Raw genomic sequence first — 7897 nt, 5'->3', positions numbered from 1 at the left:
ATAAAGATTTTTGGTGACCTAAATTCTTTCTTCTCACTTTCAAAATGCCACCCCTTCAACTGGAAAGGAGTCTCCTTTAGCAGCAGTTGCAATCTCGTTGAGTTCTAGATTCATATTGCCCTGGAAGCAGAATAGATTTTATTTGTTTATTGGCCAGCTACTTGCCTACTTTTTTTTCAGAATTCTAAATAGGGCAGTGAGTGGATTTCATGCACGCATGAGTCCTGTACTGTTTTAAGTTTTTTGTTTACCGAGGAACCCAACAACATTCATTTCTGTTTACCAGTGTTTTCTCTGTCTAAGGGCATTGATTATACTGGTGCACCATTTGGGAGCACTTGGGAACACTGTCCTAAAGAGAGGTCTGGGAGGTGGTGGTAGCAACCTTTAGCCTCCAGGACCGGTACACAGCCTTTTTACATGAAAGCGGTGCTCCAGGGACCCAGGCATCCTTTGTCCGTGAAGTGTGCAGCCTCATTTCCCGCTCTGCTTGCTTTCACCCTTACTTGGTACTCACTTTGTAGAGAAGAGCAGAGGGACAGTCTTGGTATTCAAGGCAGCCCGTGTTCTTCCAACACTTGTGCCCGTGTCTTAGAAGAGGACTTTGTTCTCAGTGGTTGTGGGTGAGGCTGGAAGGAGTATGTGGAGAATAAATGGCCTTTTCACAGCACAAATCCACATATGATGCTGACGTTTGTTTTCTGTGTTTTGTATGACAGCTCACTGAGCTTTTGTCACTTCTCTGGGGAGTTGTCTTTTTGTCTATTAGAGATTTCAGGGTTCTTCTCCAAGAAGCCATTTATATAACTACAAGCCAAGCTTGCCTGGCAGCTGTTTGTTGGTTTGGTACCAGGGGGCCTGCCTGGCCTTCTGGTTGGGCACCCCTATCTAACGTTAAGTTTATGATCATGGAAAAGGGGAGCTTGGGTCTTTAGACCAGGTACCTATGTGTCAGGGCCTTGCTGCTGCATTGAACCTATGACCCCAGCAAAGCTACTTTGTCTTTTTAGAACACAATCCCTTCTTGAATGAAATATCTAGGGTGTTGGAATGTTTCTAGATGCCCAGCCCTTGGCCTGAACCAAGTAGGTGTATTTAGTGAATAATTCTCCTTCCCACCAACCTTTACTTTTATTTTCCTATTATCTATATATTCCTTTTTAAACAAAAATTGTTATGTTAAATTTCTTATTTAGTATAACTTTTATTGACGTATAGTTAAAGTGTGTTAATTTCAAGTGTACAGCAAAGTAATTCAGTTACACACACACGTACACATACATATTTATAAAATAAGATATTGCGTATAGTTCCCTGTATTATACAGTAGGTCCTTGTTTGTCTGTTTTATGTATTAGTACAGAGTATATGTTAACCCCAACTTCCTAGTTTATCCCTTTCCCCATTTTTACTCTTTTCTTACCAAAAGTTTGTTTTCTCTGTCTGTGGGTCTGTTTGTTTTGCAAGTAAGTTCATTTGTATCTTTTTTTTTTTTTTTTTAGATTGCACATATAAGTGATTTCTCTTTCTGACTGACTTCATTTAATATGATTATCTCTGGATCCATCCATGTTGCTGCAAATGACATTATTTCATTCTTTTTTATGGCTAATATTCCATTGTATGTATATATACCCTGTCTTTCCTTTTTTTTTACAATAAGGCAGCAGGGTATTTTATTCTTTTTAAAAATTCATCATTCAGTAAATGTTGTTACACTCTGAAATATTACATTTTAATCTAGTTTTCAATAGAAAGGTTTTCTAAGGAGATGACTTGGAGCCTTCCACATTTATCAGATGGCTTTTCATTATTCTTTTCTATTTTTGCAATTCTGGATCCAAATTGCCTGGCCTGCTTTGGCAGAAGACCAGAGATCTGTTAGACCAAGTTCCAGTGCTGCAAGGTGCAAAATTCGTTTTTCACCGATTCCACGAGATAAAGTTAAGTTTGCCTTTTCCCAGACTGGTAGGAAATTTAGAAAGGAGACAGTATTTTCATTCAGGAAGGGAAATCTTGCTTCTTTTCCATGATCACCAATAACTCGATCATCACGACCAAGATTTCTAGAAGAAATTTGACCCAGTTCCATTTCAATTTCCTTATTCAGTCTTTCCAACCTGTGTGTCTGGAAGTGGACATGATGATGAGAATAACTTGCAAGCTGCTCCTCTGCACCAACTCCAGAAAGAACTGCCTTCCCACGGCTCTGATATGGGTTTGCTTCATCTTGGGTCACTAACCAATCAACTCCTCTGGGAGCAAATCAGGCCGTGCAGCCACTGCTGTCATTCAGTACTGAAGCCAAGGGCTGAACTACGTGGGATATTCAAGTTCTTCTTAATCTTTGCAATTCTAGAGAAACATTAATTTCAACAAAGTTCCAAATGCGGGAAGGGTTGGCAGCTTGTAGTTCCTTCAGTCCTGCTCTTCCTGTGACGCGATCTGGTACACTGAATTGTTCACCAGGGTTAGCAGCAGCAGTTCGTAGCAATAACATTTTTGGAGCATTCCTCAGAGGGTATTTCATAATGATTTTTCTGTTTTCTTCCCTTTTTGTTAAAACTAGCTGGTACAATCTATTCTTTAGTGATGAAAACCACATTAAGAAGATCAACTGATTCATTGCACAGCAAATACCACACACATTACTATGTAAAATCAAGTTGGCTATTTCTTGATTTTACTCTTCTCTGAGTTTTTTATTCCTTGATATTCTTTCCTCAGCTCACCCAATATATCCTCCTCTTCTTCAGGTTAGAAGGTTTATCCACAACAAATTTTGTTCTTTCAACTTGCTGCTGAGCGCTTCCTTTTGCAGGGTCAGATTGTCAGCAGGGACCAGCCCAGCATTGTCCTTTGGTCATGCACCCCAGCTGGGCACCCCCATGGAGTATCACATACACGCAGCCTGCCCGGCACTCCACAGCCCGCAGCCCCCACCATGCCTTGTTTATCCATCCATTCATTTGTGATGAGCGTTTAAGTGGCTTCCAGGTACTGACTGGTGTAAATGGTGCTGCTATGAACATTGAGGTGCTTGTATTTTTTCAAATTAGATTTTTCTCTGGATATATGCCCGTGAGTGGGACCACTCTGTTTTTATTTTTTTAAGGAACCAACATGCTGTTTTCCACAGTGGCTTTACTGATTTACATTTCTACCAACTGTGGAGCAGGGCTCCTTTTCCTCCACACCCTCTCCAGCATTTATTATTAGAAGACTTTTATTTTTGTCGTGCTGTGAGACATGCAGAATCTCAGTTCTCCGACCAGGGATCAACCTGTGCCCCCTGCAGTGGAAGCACATGGCCTTAGCCACTGTGTCAGCCTTTGCTTTTGATGTTCTAGGATTCTTGGACGTCAGTGTTCATCTTCCCAGAAGTCATTATTTTCCAAAGCATTGGCCTCTCTCTCTTGTCCTTTGAAATTGTGGGTTTGTTTTTATTATTTTTTGTTACTGCTACTTAGAATATTATTAGGACATTATGGGATTTGGAGGTTAGTGGAGATTCCTTAAATATTAATCAGCATATTAGAGTTTGGAAGGGAATGTACATTCAAGACTAGCTCTATGGCACTGCTGACGTTTGAAGCCAGGCTGGGCTTTGCTGTGGGGGTGGTTTTCCACTGGGTTAGGTTGTTTTGCAGCATCGCTGGCTTCTAACCACTAGATGGCAGTAGCATTGCCCTCTCAGTTGTGACAACCAAAACTGTCTTCAGCCAGTGGCCCCCCCATGCTCCCCAAGGGCAAAATCCCCCCTGATTGAGAACTGCTGATCTGCAGGGAAAGGACATCTGCATGGGGATGCCTCTTAAACATATAGCCTTTATAATGCCAGTGCCTCCCTTTACTGTGGCTCTGTGTGTTTGCGTGTTCAGCTGCACACTTTCCAATTCTTTGTGACCCCATGCACTGTAGACCGCCAGACTCTGCTGTCCTTATAATTTTTCAGGCAAGAATACTGCAGTGGGTTACCATTTCCTACTCCAGGGGACCTTCCTGACCCAGGGATTGGACCCTCACCTCTGGTGTGCCCTGCATCGACAAGATGATCTTTTTCCACTCAGCCACTTGGGAAGAATTCTGTATTTTCCAGTAACCTTTTGTCCTCGGTCTGACCGTAATAGAATAAAATTTTAATTAATATTTAAAATATTTATCACTATGCTAAGTCACTTCAGTCGTGTCTGACTCTGTGCGACCCCATAGACGGCAGCCCACCAGGTTCCCCCGTCCCTGGGATTCTCCAGGCAAGAACACTGGAGTGGGTTGCCATTTCCTTCTCCAAAGCATGAAAGTGAAAAGTCAAAGTGAAGTCGCTCAGTCGTGTCCGACTCTTAGCAATCCCATGGACTGTAGCCTACCAGGCTCCTCCATTTATCACTATTATATTTTTAAATCACTTATTTATATTTTAAAAAATGAAATTGAGCACCTACATGGACCAGGCACTGTCCTACATAATGAGTATTTTAAAATAAATCAGATGAGGCAGTATTCACTCAGCAGTTAAGAGGCTGTGTCCTAGGGTCAGACTGCCTGAGTTCAAAGAGTGGTTCCAGCATTTCTGGCTGTGTGATCTTAACCAGTGAGTACCTCAGTTTCATCATATGTAAAATGATAGTTGTGTTGCTATTCAGTCACTAAGTCGAGTCCAACTCTTTGGGATCCCATGGACTGCAGCATCCTCCACTATCTCCGAGTTTGCTCAAATTCATGTTCATTGAGTTGGTGATGCTATCTAACCATTTAATTCTTTGTCCCCTTCTCCTTTTGCCTTCAGTCTTTCCCAGCGTCAGGGTCTTTTCTAGTGAGCCAGCTCTTCATGTCGGGTGGCCAAGAACTAGAGTTTCATCTACAGCATCAGTCCTTCCAATGAATATTCAGGGTTGATTGATTTCCTTTAGGAGTGAATCCATATCAAAATAATAGTTACAATACTGCCTGTTTTTACACACTTGTTCATAAGGTTAAACAAAACCATGTATAAAGCATTTAATGCAGTGATTGGTGCATATGCTATGCTATGCTAAGTCACTTCAGTCGTGTCCAACTCTGTGTGACCCCATAGACGGCAGCCACCAGGCTCCCCCGTCCCTGGGATTCTCCAGGCAAGAACACTGGAGTGGGTTACCATTTCTTTCTCCAATGCATGAAACTGAAAAGTGAAAGCAAAGTCACTCAGTCGTGTCCGACTCTTAGCGACCCCATGGACTGCAGCCCACCAGGCTCCTCCGTCCATTGGATTCTCCAGGCAAGAGTACTGGAGTGGGGTGCCATTGCCTTCTCCAGATTGGTGCATAGTAAGTGCCTAAAGAATGTTAATTGAGGTGGATGTTACCACTATCCGCATCAACATTATGACTGAGGATGCTGTTCTCGTCAGGAGAGCAATGCCTCATCTTGAGTGGAGGGGTGCTAGTAACCTCAAAAATCTTTCTCATATAGCTGAGCCCTGTAGGACTAGGTCACCCAAAAGGACGTGTGGTAAAGAAGAGGGTAGGGCATTCCAGCAGAAGTATTACCTTTTAAGAAGTGTATAATCTGTGATACAGAAACAAATGCATTATTTAAATATTTTAATATGTAACATTTACTTTCAACCTGTATTTCTTAGGTCACAACTCTCTATACCTTATAAAAGTGTATTTTGCTGTTAGAATTTTCGTGGAGTATTTTTAATCCATTTTAATGAAATATTGACTCTCAGTGAAAACCTAATATTTTCCTTGAAAACGATATCATTGCTATATGATAATCTTACCTAATTTTAGAATTCCTTCTTATCACAGACTCAGGAAAGCCTGGCTATTTCCTATTTCCTTTTGCTTCTTTACAAATAATGTCAAAGGGCAAGTATTATTTACCAGATTTTTTTTCCTGTCCTTCATTTCCATGTTAGCTATCCTATTTGTGTGAGAATAGGCATCTAATCATCCTTGGGCAATTCTTGATGAATGGTCAGCTGCCCTGGTGATACAAATATAATATTCAAAAACAAATCACACCCCTTCCTAACATATGTAAGACCTGGTGCTGTTTCTGACACATGTACAGGTCTCTGGAACCCACATAATAACCAGTGGGGTAGGTAGGACAATTTTCGAGATTGGGAAACTGCTGTAAGAAGTATTATTGCTTGCCTAAATTGACCCAGTAAATATCAGAACTGGGCAGGGAAACAAGGTTCTCCTGACTTCAAAGCCTGTTATTTCTAATATAAACACAAACATATATTAAAGTAGACCCTATGCTGTCATACACCTCCTTTTCAGAGACCTCTTATTACCTGTGAAGGTTGGATGATGTTCTGCATAAAAGCTCAGTATGTCTTCTTTATTTTTATTTTTTACATTTTATGATCCTAAGCTTCTGCCAATGGACTTAAATTACTAATTATTTTAACTCTTCACCGGTTTAGTGATTTTTTGAATAATTCAAGAAAAATGTATTAGAATCCATTTTAGTATTTGCATGATTCTTTTTTTTTTTTGATAGCATGATTCTTGAATAATCATTTATCTTGCCCATTCTTGTGAGTTTCCTGAGGACACCTTCTATGACTTTATCTTGGATGCAATTCACAGTTTTTCTCATTGAGTATCACACCTACTGGAAATGTTTTGGATGAATGACTGTTGACTCTTCTAGAGTAGATCACACAGTTCTTTATTTTTGACCATTTTACAAGATAGGTGGTTGTAGTAGCCAACTTCCAAATGTTCCCCAGTGATCCTTACTCCCTTGTATTCATGCCCTTGGGTTCCATCCCACTTGTAGTAGGGCTGACTTGTGTAAAAGGATGCTGCTGTCAGAGACTGAGACCCAAGACTAGATCATAAAACCCATTGCAACTTCCATCTTGCTCTTTTGGATCCCTTGTCCTGGGCGAAAGCTAGCAGCCATCTCCTGAAGACATAGCCGTCTTGGCTCAGCTTTGTGGAGACATACATGATGAACCAAGGAGACCCTTCAAGTCTATGTGAGTAAGCTGTCTAGGAGGTGAGTCCTCCAGCCACAGTCAAGCTTTCAGATGACTGCAAACTCTGCCACTGTATTGACTGAACATCATGAAAGATGGACTGAAGCCACACAACTAAACCGCCGCCAAAGTCATGACCTGTGTAAACCAAAAAATAATGTTTATTGTTTTAAGCCACTAGGTTAGGGGATAATTTGTTATACTGAGCAATAATTAACAAATGTAGTCTTTATTTGAAATGATTTTAAACCTCTTGATAGTTGGGCACTTTTAAAATGGACATACTCATCATTTCTTTGTGTGTATTTAAAATGGAAAGTGAAAGTGTTAGTTGTAGTCATGTCTGACTCTTTGCAACCCCATGGACTATAGCTTGCTTGTGTCCATGAAATTCTCCAAGCAAAAGTATTAGAGTGGGTAGCCGTTCCCTTCTCCAGGGAGTCTTCCCCACCGAGAGATTGAACCTGGATCTCCAACATTGCAGACAGGTTCTTTACTATCTGAGCCACCAAGGAAGCCTACAAAATGGAATACACCTTTTATTTGTTCATCTACATTCGATACTATATTTAAAAATGATTCTTTTAATTCATTTTACCAATAGTCATTTAGTATTTTTAATTTAAGATGGAGGAAATAAATGGAAAACATTCATAAAACTGAAGTGTTAGGCAGTGATAAACTATTGAACTGAATTCACTTCATAACTGTTATAATGTGTTTTAACCTATTTATATCTCATAATATTAATAAAAGAGCTTGAAGAGACTCCCCCTTAATAAAAAAATAGTTGTAATCCTTGAGTATTACTTTTATCTTAGTATTTGTAAGATTTACTATTTGATCTAATAATGACTCAATGAAGGTGAAGTAAGGATGAGAGGAAGAATGATAAGGCAATAAATATTTTTT

The 7897-nt window shown here is 40.2% G+C and overlaps 1 pseudogene; it reads right to left on the bottom strand.

Moving 5' to 3' along the window:
• Positions 1 to 1680: 1680 nt before the first annotated feature.
• LOC113893339 lies at positions 1681 to 3069 on the bottom strand (annotated as a pseudogene).
• Positions 3070 to 7897: the final 4828 nt, after the last annotated feature.

The sequence above is a fragment of the Bos indicus x Bos taurus genome, chromosome 5 (genome assembly GCF_003369695.1).
Source record: "Bos indicus x Bos taurus breed Angus x Brahman F1 hybrid chromosome 5, Bos_hybrid_MaternalHap_v2.0, whole genome shotgun sequence".
Classification (NCBI taxonomy): Eukaryota; Metazoa; Chordata; class Mammalia; order Artiodactyla; family Bovidae; genus Bos; species Bos indicus x Bos taurus.
Note: the sequence above shows the minus strand (reverse complement) of the source record. Positions and strands in the feature narration are given on the sequence as shown.